The following is a 16,939-nucleotide window of genomic DNA, read 5'->3' as shown; positions in this document are numbered from 1 at the left end:
CTGTCACTCTCAGTGTATATCTCTCTGTTCCTCCGTGATTGTCAATGTGGTCCAGTTCCCTGAGGGGGTGAAAACGTTTTTAACGTCGCAAACTTGATTTCAGGTTAAAATGTCGATGAGAAAAGTATCAGCGTGAAAAATAAAACAGGAGATTGGCCCTTTCTATATTTATCCTACAACAACAACAGCTTATATATATGAAGCGCCTTTAACTTGTTGAAACGTCACAAGGCGTTCCCCAGGATCATTATATAACAAAGTGTGACACCGAGCCTCATATTCGGCCAGATGACTAAAAGCTCGGTCAAAGAGGGAGGCTTTAAGAATTGTCTTAAAGGAGGAAAGTATCGATTTCATGTTCCAGTTCTTCTCATTGCAGAAGAAGTCACTTGTGTTCAACCTCAACAGACTATTTGGTCGGAGAAAGTTGTCTCTGGCGAAGGAGATTGGGAATAAAAGAAAAAAGTCAAACGTTGCCTCCATAATCCAAATGTCAAGCCTTATTGTTAGTTTCCGTGATAGCCAGTGACTGGGAATCGGCGCTTCCATTGGACCAATAGCGAACAGGATGGAGGATTTTGGAAATTGAAAGTTACGCATGTGCAGCTTGTGGGACTATTTCATCTCACTTTCGGTTTCATGTTCCAGTTCACGGCAACTGTTGTTTTCATTGGCTGAAGAAGTCGTTTATCTTGAACGTAAACAAGCAGTTTTGTGCTGAAAGAGATCTGAACTGAAAAACAATAGGCAAAAGCAGCATAGATAAGCCGAATCGAAAAGCGTTATTGTAACTTCCCTGGTGGTCTAGTGGTTAGGATTCGGCGCTCTCACCGCCGCGGCGCGGGTTCGATTCCCGGTCAGGGAATGTTGGTTCATCTTATTTGTTAAAACGAGTGTTGATCACTCATTGCTTAAAACTCCACCATAATCAAAGGAGTGAGAGTTTAAGTTTCGCCTCAGGTCTGGCAAACATCACACTCGTGAGTGGCAGTGAAGGAAGAGGAGAGAAGGGCTGGTTGCAAAGCACTGACTATAGAAATGTTGGTGTGAGGCAAAATATGGGTGGGAGAAGAACAAGTTTTGCTGCCTACATTTTGCATTGGCACAAATATCACTCTTGATGGATCAACCAATCACTACTGCTCTTTGAAAGCAGCACGCCCGGCCGAATGGCCTATTTTTGTAACTTTCTATAATGTTATGTTTCCCAACAGCACGGGTCATTCTGCCATTTTATAACCGACTCGAGCGAGTTGAACTTTCTTACCTTGTATTTAGCTCTTTTGAAACGTAAACACGGAGCAAATTCAGCGAGTTTTCTTGTCATTTCCAGCGCGAGATTAGTTACGAGACTAATTGAGCGACACATTAATGGTGTCAATCCTTCACTGGAGCTCACCGCGGCCAAAGAGCACTGTTATCATCAGCCTGTTATGTACCTTCTTGCAGTACATCTGCTGAACAAATATAAGCTTCTCACAGCTCTGCTTTCTTCACATTGGAACCCAGTGTGAAAATCAATTTCAAAGCTGAACAACTGGGTGGAGAGAGTGACTGTGGATAATCGGAACTGTGCACATTCCTGTAATCAGTATCTGGGAGAAGCAGGAAGATGAGATCCCGGTGTCTTTTTACCCACGAGTTTTACCCATTCCCACCAACTGGCTGTGTCTGCATCGAGCAGCTAATTGACCTGGAGGCTGGACGGGCAAAGGGAGCTGGAGGCGAGGCAGGGACAGAAGCAGGAAGAAATGCGACAATAAAGTGCTTTGAATTTGACGTGTTTCAGTGGTGAATGTCTGTCTTGTAAGTTTCACAGGAATCGCAGTGATTAGTTGGTGTTTTTTTTTAAGCAGCAAGATTTAAAAGTAAAAAGATAAAAGCAAATTACTGCAAATGATGGAAATCTGAAACAAACACAGAAAATGTTGGAAAAACTCAGCAGTTGGACGGAGACACAGAGTCAATAATTACAGACCGTACGACTCTTAATCAGATTTTTAAAGTATTACAGCTGCCAAAGTGGGGCTTGAACCCACGACACTGAAATTAAGGATCGCATGCTCTACCGATTGAGTTAGCTGTGTATATGAAAAATGGCTTCGTATCCCAACATACATGGATGGTTTTGTTGCTTTCCACCTGATACCTCAGCTTGGTCGGAATTTTAAAGTGTGGAACGTAATCGGCCTACAAAAGCCCCAAAGTTGCAATTCATTCCTCTCAATCATCAATCACATCATTCACATCTTCCACTTCTTAGCTGCACCTCCTTCCAAATACTGTGATCGATTTTCCTCTCGATCTTCTCCTGGATTTAATGCTTAGCTGCTTTGTGTCCTCATTTTGATATCAGATTCGCATCAACATCCAACACAAATTGAATTGCAAACCTGACGGACAAACAATGGAAAACAAGTCACTCGGTAACTCAAATCCCATGATGCTCATTTTCAGATTCACAACAGACAGCTTTGCAATAAAATGAAGGGATTTTGCAGTGAAAAGATTACAAAGTTGGTGTGACTTTTATTTGTGACTCGCTCACTCGGGTATTCTGTAAATGCTGTTCGGAGGTTTAGTGACCAGGATATAATCCACCTGCCTTTTCCTGAGCCTGTGCTCGGTGTATTGGGAGGTTTGGTCCGGGTTGGAGAATCTTGCGTTCCAGGGATGGGCAGTAACCCGCTGATTGAAGCTGCAGTCACCGCTTTCTGCGGGCAGCGGGTGATTGGAGAGTGCGGGGCCGGAATTTGCTGCCTTGCTGCTTTTCGCTGTCTCACTCACTGTGGAAATGGGGAAGAGGGAAGAATTGATGGATTTGTTTGAATCCAATAACTTCATAGATTTCCAGTGTGTTGGATATCGGTAAATGGTATGCCTAATTGTTTTCCCATTACATTTGAAATTAATATTCGGGAAAAAGCCACTTAACTGGGAACTCACTGGATAACAGTGGATCCGGCAACATTTCTGGAGTCTTGACATTCCGTTCAAGGACCCAATGACAACCAGGAACTGTGTGACAATGAAAGCTGATGGGGAGAAAACAGTAATGACTTCGCCCCTGGGTGGCCTTGAACACGCTAACCGATTGCACCACGGAGACCGATTCAAACGCAAATAGCGTGTCACCGAGTTAAATCTTCAGATGGTTGAGAACAGAATGACAATTGCTCTCTATCAGTTTTACTCTTCCAAAATAAAGGTTGAGACATTCATTGTGGACACATGGAAACAGTCTGACCCCACCCACTGCAGACACATACCTGTCACCAGGAACTGGCTCTCCTACAACCAGAGACATCTCCCTTCGAGCCTTTCGGTGCCTTGACTGTTACCAAGTATTCTGACTGTCCCGAAGCCGATATTAGGCTTGAATTCCTGCTGTGCAGTAACGAGAATCCTTTCAAAGTCTCAGATCAGTAAATTTCACTGATAACATCAGAGTCAATGTTCCAGCGTCTTAAAGAAGGTTATGGTGCCTTGACTGTCTCTGGTCAGTCGGCCAGTTAACCCTTCATTCTCCTCTGATTCCGGTTCCCAAAGTCTTTCTGAAGATTCACAAAGCTGGGGACTGGGTTTTCTGTTTTGGCTGTTTATCCATTTTCCCACCTGTCAACTGACAATATTTTCCAAAGTCTCATCTCAATCCTCCGCTTTTCATCATGTCCAAGGATGATGAAATTCAGTTTGGTGGAGAGATTACAGAGACCGGGATTTTTCTCATTAAAACAAAGACGGTTAAATGGAGATTTCATGGAGCTGGTCAAAATGATGGGGGTGGGGGCAGTGGGGATGGGCGCTCTCCACTGACGGGGGTCAGTAACCAGAGGACAGGGATTTAAGATAATTAAAGATGGCCAGACCTGCATTTTTCTAGCGATTTTCCCGATCGGTGGATGCCTCAAACCACTTTCCAGCTAATTAAGTACTTTTTGAAATAAGAACAGGAAATGTTGGAAAAACTCAGCAGGTTTCTCTCTCCACAGATGCTGTCAGATCTGCTGAGCTTTTCCTGCATTTTCTGTTTTCCTTTCCAGATTTCCGCAGTTTTGCGTTTATCGAAGTGGAGCCATTGTTGTAATGCAGAGAACACGGCAGCCAATCACAGCTCAGGAAACAGCCAAAACCAGACATGTCACAATGATCAGACCATGTGTTTGTTGTTGAAGGATAAACACTGACCAGGTCATGTCAACCCACAGGTTTTGGAAATGGCTTTGCCCAGTTTTGAACCAGAAACCTTTTCACGTGTTAGGTAAGCATGAAAATCGCTGCATCACAGAAACAGGAAACAACACAAAGGCCCAATGAGCTTCACTAAAATGTTAAACGGTGACGTCATGCAGCAGCACTTTGGGTCTTTGTTTTGAAGAAATGGAATTCGGCTGTTCTCATTAGGAATGCTGGAGACAGACTGATCAACAATGTCATCATCAAATGGCACAGCGCAGTAAGAGGCCTTTCGGGAGATCATATCTGTGTCCGTTTTGTACAAAGAGATTTCCAGTTAATCTCAATTTCGTTGCCTCTTTCCATAACCCTTTTTTCATTCCCTTGCAAGTCATTGTCCAATTCCCTTTTGAAAACTCTGAGTTAAGAAAAACAATATTGAAAGAGGTGCAGGAGCTTCTGCAGTGTCCACGCACAGTGTGTGAAAATTGACAACGTCTCCCTGACCCAATTTTCCCAGCGTTCTCTAATTTCCATTCGTCTGCAAGGATTCACAAAAGTTACAGCTAGAAATGGAAGAAAAGCAGTGCAACGTTGGTGTTATTCTTGCTTTCTGGGTGTTTGTCTCTCCCTAGAGACTTGCTTTCTGTCACTCTCGTTCTATGTGTGTTCTTGTGTGTGTGTGTCAATGTGGTTCAGTTCCCCATTTTTACCATCCAAACATTATTCACGTTAATTGTGTAGCTTCATATTAAGATGGTACAGAGAACAAAAAGGCCGGATTTAAAGTATACAAGAGAGGTTTTCTTTCTTCTTTTTGACTGGAGAATTTTCAACTTCTAAGGGTCGGGATGGTACAAAGTGGAGCATGATGGAAATTGTCACTGAGCAACATTTAAACAGGCAGACACCGAGACCTTGTGGTCGAGTGGCTAAGGCAATGGACACATCGAGAAAATGAGTTTCTAACAACAAATAGTCCAAACTCAAATCACTTGGACAATAGGAACTGTTTACATTGCTGTCAGGTGCCGCAAGGAACAGGTAAATAAAAGTTCCATCACAAATGTTACAGGAACGGATAGGTTATAATCACCCAGAAAGGCTGAACAGCCTGAAACTCTTTTCTCTGGAAAAGAGAAGGCTGAGAGATGACCTGATAGAAATGAAATGCTTTGTCCCTGTTTCTTCCGCGATTCGAGGTGAAATTTATTTCTTCAGTTGCAGGTTTACGTCTTCTGAATCTGCATCAAACAAACAATGAAATGTTTAGGGACATAGAAAGAAAGATTCTACATTGAGATAGAATTCTTAAAATCGGATATTGTCATCTACTAAATGAATAACTTTTATCAAACTCTCTCTGTCATTAGATTACAACATTGACTGTACTTCAGCAAGATTTCATTGGCTGTAAAACGCCTCCTGTTTTCATGAGTTGAGGAAAGGCTCTGTTTAAATGTGAAACTTTCTTTCTCTTCTTTCTTTCTGACTGTCAATATGAGTTAACAATCATATGGAATGGTGAAGTGTATCTGTTCCTTTCAGTGTCTACTCCACTCTCTGTCTCTATCTGTCTCCCATTGTCTCTGTATACCTGTCTCACTCTCACTCTCTCAGTATCTCTGTCTGTGTCTCTATCTCTGTTCACTCTTGTGCGCTTTGTTTCCTCTATTCGCTCGCTATCAGTGCACAAACAAGATTCATTGGATTGATTCCTGAGATGAGACGGTTGTCCTAGGAGGAGAGATTAAGTGAGATGAGTCTGTTCTCTCTGGAGTTTCGAATAATGAGAGGTGATCTCATTGAACAGTCCGACATTATAAGAAAGCTTGACAGTAAACATGCTGAGAGGCTGTTTCTCCCCGGCTGGAGCGTCTAGAACTGGGCTCACATTCTCCAGATATGTGTCAGCCGTTTAGGACTGAGGTGAGGAGACATTTCTTTACTAAAAAGCTTGTGAACTTTTGGAATTCTGTAGCCGAGAGATCTGTGGATCATCAGCCGTTGAGTATATTGAAGGCTGAGATGTTTAGATTTTTGGTCTTTAATGGGATGAAAGGGCATCAGGATTGGGTGGCAATTGGTGTTGAGATTGTGGATCCACCTGATCTTATGAACTGGAGGAGGAGGCTTGAGGGGGCTTATGGCCAATTCCTGTTCCTTTTTTGATCCTGTCAATGTTCTATCTCAGTGGAAATACCATCAAGGCGATGCGAAACAGCAGGTTGAGCGTGATAGTCTGGCCGAACGGCCTCAGGTGCTGGATTCAGATTTCAGTCTCTGTGGAACCGCTGCCAAAGCTATAGGTGGTTCACCTGTGAGTCACTTTGAATGCTCTCTTCTGACGAAAAAGTGCCAGCACAAAGTGAATGTGGGAGTCTATTGGGTTTCATTTTAACTGGAAGAACGAGGAGAAGCAAAACAAATATTAATTTATTTTGTGAGAATGCACAGTCGTGGAAGTAGTTGAGTTGCTCTTCCAGACAGCCAGCATGGAGAAGATGGGCCGAATGCCCTCCTTCTTTGCTGCAGCCATCTATGCTCACATACCATCAACATTAAACTATCCGTAGGGTCAGTCGTTGTAGCTGAGTGGGTAAGGCGATGGAGTTCAAATCTATTGGGGTTTCCACATCTCATTATCCCTGGTTTTAACTCTGTGTCTACAGAATTAATTATCTGTTATGTTGAATGAAATCCATCCAGAAACTCGGGAACTATTTCCGTTAGTTGATGAAAGCATTCACGAAATTTCCAGTCATAAGTGGAACAAAAACGGAGCCAGGCTGATGCCATTCTTGCTTTCTGGGTGTTTGCCTCTCCTTAGAGACAAGCTCTAACTCTCGGTGTATATGTCTGTGTGTTTTCCTCTGTGTGTGTCAATGTGGGTCATTTCCCCGAGAGATTGAAAACAGTTTTACCATCAAAAACTTTATTCACGTTAGTTGTACAGCTTCATATCAAAGTGTTGTAGAGACAAATATCAGGATGGAAGATGCAAGAGGGGTTTGCAATGTTTGGCATGAGGTGCAGCCATGAAGCAGAGGATTCAGCGAGAAGCTTTCTTCTCATTTAACACGAGATTTGGAACTAGGTCTGGGAGATATTTGTATCAGTGCAAACATTAAAATCTCCTCGATGAACCTACAAGATTCTGGGGAGGCTTGACAGGTTAATGTAAAGAAGACTTTCCAGAAGTGGGGAATCTTGATTCAGTAGGCTCATTTTTGTGATGAAGAGGCTGACTTATCAAAAACAGCGAAACAGGTTAAGCCTTTATTCATTAGAGTTTACACGAGTGATGGGTGATCTGATTGAAACGGACTAAATTCTGAGGAGGCTTGACAGAATAGATGTAGAGAAGATGTTTCCATTAGTGGGGAATCCCGAACTAGGGGACATAGTTACAGAACAAGGGGACACTCATTTAAAACTGAGATGCGAAGGAATTCCCTCTCTCAGAGAGCAGTAAATGTCTGGAATTCTCTACTCTAGAGAGTTGTGGCGGCTAGATCACTAAAAGTATTTAAAGAGGAGGTAGTTGGATTTTTAAAATATCGGGAAGTTGAGGCCTATGAGGAACTGGCACGAAAGAGGAGTTGAGGCCTGGGGTAGATCATCCATGATCTTATTGAATAGCGGGGAAGGCTAGAGGGGCCAAATGGTCGACTCCTGCTCTTTTCCCTTATGTTCCTGTGTTCGTTTGAAACGTGTCTCTGGTGAAAGGGGCCAGAAATAAAAGGCACAGATAACATAGGTAATCCAGGTTGTAAACATTGTATGCACTTTCCTTGATGGTCTATTAGTCAGGATTCAGCGCTTTTACAGCTGTTGTCAGGGTTCGATTCCACTGGCCAGGGGTAACAATTTGTTGACCTCGTGCAAACTGTTACAATGAGCTCGAATAATTTCCTGATTAAATGCGAGAAATGCAAGTCATCTGACTCTTAGTGGCGTGAGAGCTCGAGTTTTGCATCAGAGTTGGAAATGTCATTCAGTCGCAACCGTTCGAGAACAAACACAGAGATGAAGATAAGGAATGCGAGAAGGGCTGTGATCGGCTATAAAGCACTGACGGTGGTGTACGACAAAATATGGCGGTAATAGGGGAGATGTTATTGTTGACACCAATACAAATATCTCCCAGAACTGTTTCCAAATCTCATGTTAAATGAGAATTAAACTTGTTGCTGAATCTTTCACATTTTAGCTGCACCTCCTTCCAAACATTGCAAACTCCTAAGATAAAAGCAAAATACTGCGGATGCTGGAAATCTGATACAAAAACAAAAATAGCTGGAAAAGCTCAGCAGATCTGACAGCATCTGTGGAGAGGAATACAGTTGAAGTTTCGAGTCCGTTTGACTGACTCTTCAACAGAACTCATGAAGAATCATAAGGACTCGTAACGTTAACTCTGTCTTCCTTTCCACAGATGCTGTCAGACCTGCTGAGTTTTCCCAGCTATTTTTTTTTATTGCAAACTCCTCCTGCGTCTTCCATCCTGATATTTTTCTCTGTAACATTTTGATATGAAACTGCAGAACTAATGTGAATAAAGTTCGTGCTGGTAAAAATGTGTTCACCCCCCTCAGGGAACTGAAGCTCATTAACACACATAGAGGGATACACACAGATTCATACACCGAGAGTGACAGAGGGCAAGGGGTGGTATAGAAGGAGAGACAAACACCCAGAAAACAAGCATGACACCACCTGGCTCCATTTTTGTTCCGCTAGAACTACAAGTTTCGTGAGTGGTTTCATGAATGAATGGAAATAGGAAAACGCCCTTGGGATGCTTTAATACTTGGATGGATTTGATTGAATCTAACCAAGAATTAACTCTGCAGACACAGAGTTAAAACCAGGAATAATGAGCAGCGGGAAAACCCCAATGGATTTGAACTCCATCACCTTAACCACTCGGCCACGACAACTGGCCTTATGGACAGCTTAATGTTGCTGGTATAAAAGATGGCTGCAGCACAGAAAGGCGGGCTTTCGGCCCATCTTCTCCGTGCTGGTTGTCTGGAAGAGCAAGTCAGCTACCTCCACTGCCGTGCATTCTCACAAAAGCAATTAATATTTGTATTGCCTCTCCTCCTTCTCCCGGTTAAAATGAAACCCAATACACGCTCGCATTCACTTTGAGCTGGCACTTTTTCGTCAGAAGAGAGCATTTAAAGTGACCCACAGGTGAACCACCTATAACCGCTTGGCAGCGGTTCCACAGAGACTGGAACCTGAATCCAGTGCCTGAGGCCGTTCGGCCAGGCTACCTCTCTCAACCTGCTGTTTCCCGTCACTTTGATGGTTTTCCCACTGAAATGGAACATTGAAAGCATCAAAAAAGGAACAGGGATCGGCTATAAGGCTCCTCGAGCCTCTGCTACCATTTCATTAGATCATGTCAGATCACGAAACCCAACACCAATTTCCCATCCGATCCCAATAGTCCTTCATTCCCTTAAAGTCCAAAACCATATTCACCTCAGCCTTCAATATACTCGTCGACTGAGGATCCAGAGACATGTGGGCTACACAATTCGAAAGATTCACAAGCCTTTAAGTAAAGAAATGTCTCCTCACCTCAGTCTTAAATGGCTGACACATTATCCAGAGAATGTGAGCCCAGTTCTAGACACTCCAACCGGGGGGAAACAGCCTCTCAGCACGTTCACTGTCAAGCTGGCTCAGAATATCAGACTGTTCAATGAGATCACCTCTCATTATTCTAAACTCCAGAGAGAACCGACTCATCCCACTTAATCTCTCCTCCTCATCTCAGGAATCAATCCAGTGAATCTTAGTTGTACACAGGCAGCGAGTGAATAGAGGGAACAAAAAGCACAAGAGTGAACAGAGATAGAGACACAGACATAGAAACAGAGAGAGTGAAAGTGACCGAGACAGGTATACAGAGGCAAAGAGACGCAGACAGAGAGAGGGGGGTGGGTAGACACAGAAAGGAACAGATACACTTCACCATTCCATATGATTGTTATCTTTAGGTTGACAGACAGAAAGAGAGAAATAAAGATTTACATTAAAACAGAGCCTTTCACCAATTCAGGAAAACAGGAGGTTCTTGAGAGACAAGGAAATCTTTTTGAAACGTAGTCACTGCTGTAATCTAATGACAGAGAGAGTTTGATAAAAATGCTGATTCAATAGATGACGAAATACGATCTTAAGAATTCCATCTCAATGTAGAATCTTTCTTTCTATCTGTCCAAACATTTCCTTGTTTGTTTGATGCAGATTCACAGGATGTAAACCTGCAGCTGTGTGAATAAATTTCACCTCGAATCCCTGACGAAACAGGGGCAAAACATCCCATTTCTGTCAGATCAGCTCTCAGCCTTCTCTTTCCCAGAGAAAAGAGTTTCAGGCTGTTCAGCCTTTCCTGGTGATTATAAGCTATCCGTTCCTGCAACATTTGTTATTGAGATTTCACTTTCCTGTTCCTTGCGACACCTGGCAGCAGTAGAAACAGTTCCTAATGTCCGAGTGATTTCAATTTGGACTATTTGTATTTAAAAATTAATTCTCTCGATGTGTCCATTGCCTTACCCACTTGACCACAAGGACTCGGTGTCTGTCTTTTTAAATGTTGCTCAGTGACAATTTCCATCATCCTCTACTTTGTAGCTGTAACGTTTGTAAATGCTTGTAGACGAATGGAAAATAGAGAACGCTGGAAGTTATAGATGTTTTTTATTCAACTTAATCGTCAATTAATTGTACAGGCACACAGTAAAATTTAGGGATGGTAAGAAGCGTAGCTGTCAGGATTCCAGCCGACCTGTGGATATCCCAATTCATTCAAACCCATCACCTTAACAACTCAGTTCAAATCCCAGATTTGCATGAAAGTTGTTTGTATAAAACCATAGACGGCTGCATCAGACGGCCATTCACATGCCGAGTCCCTGGAAGAGCAGCTCAGCGACTGTAATTCCACAACCCGCCTTTTTCCTACAGCAACTCAAATTTATGTTGTCTTTCCTCGTTCCTCATATCAAAGTCAAAAACAGAACACTCCGCTGGATTTAATGTGAGTTGGTATCTGTTGGTTCAGATCTGTTGGACTGCTGCAGATCCTAAAAGGCGGAAAACTTAAATATTTGGCAGCGGTGGGATTCGAACCCACGCCTCCGTAGAGACTGGAGCCTTAATCCAGCGCCTTAGACCGCTCGGCCACGCTACCACATAAAACTTTCAGCTTCATAATTTCCTTCAATCGTATTGCCAACGAAATTGAATAGCAGCAAAGAAGCAGGAGTAAGTCATTTCGAAACACGAAACAACTCTACCAGATATCAGATCATCCTGCATTTTGTAACATACATAAATCATCTCCGCTGCTAAATTATTTTTTCAATATCTGATTGTTTAGATGTTTCCAATTATGATTCTTTTTTTCCTGTGTGACTCTGCGTGTACGCTCAATGAAGTGTTCGTAATAGGTAATGAATTTGTATCTGAGAAAAATAAGATGATTGGTCAGGATAAACATTTTTTGATAATTCGATTTGACACCAACTATTTCAAAAATTTTGAAAACTGTAAAAAGTTTCAGAAACCAACTCTTCATGTCATTGGGTCAGGGAAGCTTTCTTAATTTTCACACATTATGCATGTAGACTGCAGAAGTTCCTGCGCCTCTTTCAGTATTGTTTTTCTTAACTCAGAGTTTTCAGAAGGGAATTGGACAATGACATGAAAGGGAGAAAAATAATCAGGGTTATGGAAAGAGACAAAGAAGTTGAAATTAACTAGAAATCTCTTTGTACAAAACTGACATAAATATGATTGTCCGAAAGGCCTCTTGTAGAGCTGTATCATGACATGATGACATTTTTGATCAGTCTGTCTCCAGCATTCCTAATGAGAACAGCCGAATTCCATTTCTTCAAAACAAAGGCCCAAAGTGCTGCTGCATGACCTCACAGTTGTACATTTTAGTGAAGCCCATTGAGCCTTTGCACTGTTTCCTGTTCCTGTGGTGCAGCGATTATCATTCTTGTCTAACATGTGAAACGTTCTCTGGTTCATAACTGGGCAGAGCCATTAACAAAATCTGTGGGTTCACGTTGCAGCCACGTGGCCTGGTCAGTGTTTATCCCTCAACCAACAGCACATGGTCTGCTCATTGTGACGTCACTGGTTTTGGCTGTTTCCTGAGCGGTGATTGGCTGCCGTGTTCCCTGCATTACAACAATGGCTCCACTTCAATAAACGCAAAAAACTGCAGAAATCCGGAAAGGGAAACAAAAAATGCAGGAAAAACTCAGCAGGTCTGACAGCATCTGTGGAGAGAGAAACCTGCTGAGTTTTTCCAACATGTTCTGTTTTTATTTCAAAAATGTACTTAATTGGCTGGAAAGTAGTTTGAGACATCCACTGGTCGGGAATAGCGCTATTAAAATGTAAGTCTGTCCTTCTTTAATTATCTTAACTCCCAGTCCTCTGGTTACTGACCCCCGTCAGTGGAAACAGCCCCTCCCTATCTGCTCTATCAAACTGCCTCGTCCCTGTGTCCCCACCCCCGTCATTTTGAACAGCTCCGTGAAATCTCCGTTGAACCTTCTTTTCTTATTTTTAGAGGACAATCCCGGTCTCCATCAATTCTCCACAAAACTGAATTTCCTCATCTCTGGACATGATGCAAGGCGGAGGATTGAGACGAGATTTTGGAAAATATTGTCAGTTGGCAGGTGGGAAAATGGAGAAGGAACCAAAACAGAAAACCCAGTCTCCAGCTTTGTGAATCTTCAGAAAGACTTTGGGAACCGGAATCAGAGGAGAATGAAGGGTGAACTGTCCGACTGACCAGAGACAGTCAAGGCACCTTTCCCTTCTTTAAGACGCTGGAACATTGACTCTGATGTTATCAGTGAAATTAACTTATCTGAGACTTTGAAAGGATTCTCGTTACTGCACATCAGGAATTCAAACCTAATATCGGCTTCAGGACAATCAGAATACTTGGTAACAGTCAAGGCACCGAAAGGCTCGAAGGGAGACGGCTCCGGTTGTTGGAGAGCTGGTTCCCGGTGACAGGGATGTGTCTGCAGTGGGTGGGATCAGATGGTTTCCATGTATCCACAATGAAAGTCCCAACCTTTATTTTGGAAGAGTAAAACAAATAGAGAACAGTTGTCATTCCGTTCGCCGCCATCTAAAGCTTTAATTCGCTGATACCCAAGCTACAATAGTATGGGTTTCTGTGGCGCAATCGGTTAGTGTGTTCGGCCGTTAACTGAAAGGTTGGTGGTTCAGGCCCACCCAGGGACGAAGCTGTTACTGTTTTCTCCCCATCAGCCTTCATTGTCACACTGTTCCTGGTTGTCACTGGGTCCATGAACTGAATGTCTAGACTCCAGGAATGTTGCCGGCTCCACTGTTATCCAGTGAGCTCCCAGGCAAGCGGCTTTTTTCCGGATATTCATTTCAAATGTAATGGGAAAACAATTAGGCATACCATGTACCGATATCCAACACACTGGAAATCTATGAAGTTATTGGATTCAAACAAATCCATCAATTCTTCCCTCTTCCTCATTTCCACAGTGAGTGAGACAGGGAAAAGCAGCAAAGCAGCAATATTCCGGCCCCGCACTCTCCAATCACCCGCTGCCAGCAGAAAGCGGCAACTGCAGCTTCAATCAGCGGGTTACTGCCCATCCCTGGGAAGCAAGATACTCCAACCCAGGCCAAACCTCCCAATACACCGAGCACAGGCTCAGGAAAACACAGGTAGATTATATCCTGGTCACTAAACCTCCGAGCAGCATTTGCAGAATTCCCGAGTGAGTGAGTTACAAATAAAAGTCACATCAACTTTCTAATCTTTTCACTGTAAAATTCCTTCATTTTATTGAAAAGCTGACTGTTGTGAATCTGAAAATGAGCACCATGGGATTTGAGTTACCGAGTGACTTGTTTTCCATTGTTTGTCCATCAGGTTTGCAACTCAATTTGTGTTGGATGTTGATGCCAATAATTTCAAAATGAGGACACAAAGCAGGTAAGTATTAAATGCAGGAGAAAATCCTGAGGAAAATGGAACACAGTATTTGGAAGGAGGTGCAGCTAAGAAGTGGAAGATGTGAATTATGTTATTGATGATTGAGAGGAATGCATTGTAACTTCGGGGCATTTGTCGGCCGATTACGTTCCACACTTTAAAATTCCGACCAAGCTGAGGTATCAGGTGGAAAGCAACAAAACCATCCATGTATGTTGGGATACGAAACAGCTTCACACATTCCCGGCTAGCTTAGTCGGTAGAACATGTGACCTTTAGTCTCGGGTTCGATCCCCAAGCTGGGTGCTGTTTAAAAATCTGAATAAGTGTTGTATGGACTAGGAACATTGACCCTGTTTCTCCTTCCAGCTGCTGAACTTTTCCAGCATTTTCTGTTTTTGTTTCAGGTTTCCATCATTTGCAGTAATTTGCTTTTATCTTTTTACTTTCACGTCTTACTGCTTAAAAAACACCAACTAATCACTGCGGCTCCTGTGAAACTTACAAGACAGACATTCACCACTGAAAACTACTGACACACATCAAATTGAAAGTAATTTCATTTCTCATGTCTTTCTGCTTCTGTCCCTGCCTCGCCTCCAGCTCCCTCTGCCCGTCCAGCTCCCATGTCAATGAACTACTTGATGCAGTCACCGTCTGTTCGTGGGAATGGGTAAAACTCGTGGGTAAAGAGACACCTGGATCTCATTTTCCTGATTCTCCCATATACTGATTACATGAAGGTGCACAGTGCCGATTATCCACAGTCACTCTCCTCCTAGTTGTTCAGCTTTGAAATTGATTTTCACATTGGATTTCAATGTGAAGAAAGCAGAGCTGTGATAGGCTTATATTTGTTCAGCGGATGTACTGCAAGAAGGTGCATAACAGGCTGATGATAAGTACTCTTTGGACGCAGTGGGCTCCAGTGAAGGATTGGCAACATTAATGTGTCGCTCATTTAGTCTGGTGACTCATGTTGTGCTGGAAATGATAAGAAAACTCGCTGAATTTGCTCCGTGTTTTGGTTTCAAAAGAGCCGAATACAAGGTAAGAAAGTGCATCTCGCTCGAGTGGGTTACAAAATGGCAGAATGAACCGTGCTGTTGGGAAACATAAAATTATAGAAAGTCACAGCACAGAAAGTGGCCATTCGGCCGGGCGTGCTGCTTTCAAAGAGCAGTAGTGATTGGTTGATCCATCAGGAGTGATATTTGTGCCAATGCAAACAGTAGGCAGCAAAAGTCGTGCTGCTCCCGTCCTTATTTTGCCTCACCCAACATTTCTATGGTCAGTGCCTTGCAAAGAGCCCTTCTCCCTTCCCTTCACTGATACTCACGAGAGTGATGTTTTTCAGATCTGAGGCGAAACTTAAACTCTCACTCCTCTGATTATGGTGGAGTTTTTAAACGTTTTTAATCAATGTGAACAACACTCGTTTCAACGAATACAATAAATCGACATTCCCTGACCAGGAATCGAACCCAGGCCGCAGCGGTGAGAGCGCCGAATCCTAACCACTAGACCACCAGGGAGATGTATAACATTTTTCGATTCGGCTTATCTACGCTGCTTTTGCCTATTGTTTTTCAGTTCAGATCTCTTTCAGCACAAAACTGCTTGTTTAGGTTCAAGATAAACGACTTCGTCAGCCTATGAAAACAACAGTTGCTGTGAGCTGGAACATGAAACCGACAGTGAGATGAAATAGTCCCACAAGCTGCACATGCGTCACTTTCAATTTCCAAAACCCTCCACCCTGTTCGCTGAGCAGTGATTGGCTGCCGTGTTCCCTGCATGAGAACAATGACTCTCCTTCAGAAAGTACTTCAATAAAAGCAAAATACTGGAAATCTGAAATAAAAACATTAAACGCAGGTATAACTCAGCAGGTCTGACAGCGTCTGTGGAAAGCAAAACCTGCTGAGTTTCTCAAGCATTTTCTGTTTTTATTTCAACAAGTGCTTAATTGGCTTGAAAGTGGTTTCAGACATCCGCTGGTCAGGAATGCGCTGTATAAAGGCAAGTCTGTCTTTCCTTCACTATCTTTAAATCCCAATCCTGTGGTTACTGACCCCCGTCAGTGAAAACAGTTTCTCCCTATTTTTACCATTAAGCCGCCCGTACCCACTGCCCCCACCCACCTCATTTTGAACAGCTCCATGAAATCTCCACCTAAACTTCTTTGCTCTAAAGAGAACAATCCCGGTCTCTATAATCTCTCCACAAAATGGAATTTGCTCATCCCTGGACATGTGATAAAATGCTCCTGGGGAACGCCTTGTGACGTCTCATTAGGAAAAAGCAGCTTTATAAATATAAGTTGTTGTTGTAGTCCATACATAGAGACAAACTACTCTTTCCTCTTTCATCCTGATATTTTTCACTGTAAAATTGAAATGTGAGGTTGCACAACTAATGTGAATACAATTTGTGCTCGTACAAATGTGTTCACCTCCTCAGGGAACCGAACCGCATTGACCCACACAGAGAAACTCAGAAATGGACATCGAGAGTGACAGAGGCCTAAGGGGAGACAAATACCAGAGTGAAATCACGTCACCAAATTGGCTCCGTTTTGTTTTCCATTTCCGACTGGAGATTTGTAGAAGGCTGACAAATGAACGGAAACAAGAGAACACGGATGTGTTTGGATCGCTTTCCCTCGATTCAAACGATAATTAGCTCTGTCTGTGCGCGGTTAAAATGCAAATTAATGAGAAA

The 16,939-nt window shown here is 42.9% G+C and overlaps 3 non-coding genes across 3 annotated transcripts; 1 reads left to right on the top strand and 2 right to left on the bottom strand.

Annotated features, from left to right (window-relative positions):
- The first annotated feature begins 793 nt into the window (after nucleotides 1-793).
- trnae-cuc lies at nucleotides 794-865 on the top strand. Its single transcript has one exon. It is a non-coding gene; the product is annotated as a tRNA-Glu (tRNA).
- Nucleotides 866-11,310: 10,445 nt separating this feature from the next.
- trnal-aag lies at nucleotides 11,311-11,392 on the bottom strand. The gene has a single exon. It is a non-coding gene; the product is annotated as a tRNA-Leu (tRNA).
- A 4,286-nt stretch (nucleotides 11,393-15,678) lies between these two features.
- Nucleotides 15,679-15,750, bottom strand: trnae-cuc. Its single transcript has one exon. It is a non-coding gene; the product is annotated as a tRNA-Glu (tRNA).
- Between the last annotated feature and the right edge of the window lie 1,189 nt (nucleotides 15,751-16,939).

This window comes from Carcharodon carcharias (genome assembly GCF_017639515.1).
Source record: "Carcharodon carcharias isolate sCarCar2 chromosome 27 unlocalized genomic scaffold, sCarCar2.pri SUPER_27_unloc_18, whole genome shotgun sequence".
NCBI classification, from domain to species: domain Eukaryota; kingdom Metazoa; phylum Chordata; class Chondrichthyes; order Lamniformes; family Lamnidae; genus Carcharodon; species Carcharodon carcharias.
The sequence above is the reverse complement of the archived record's forward strand: the minus strand, read 5'-3'. Positions and strand labels throughout refer to the sequence as shown.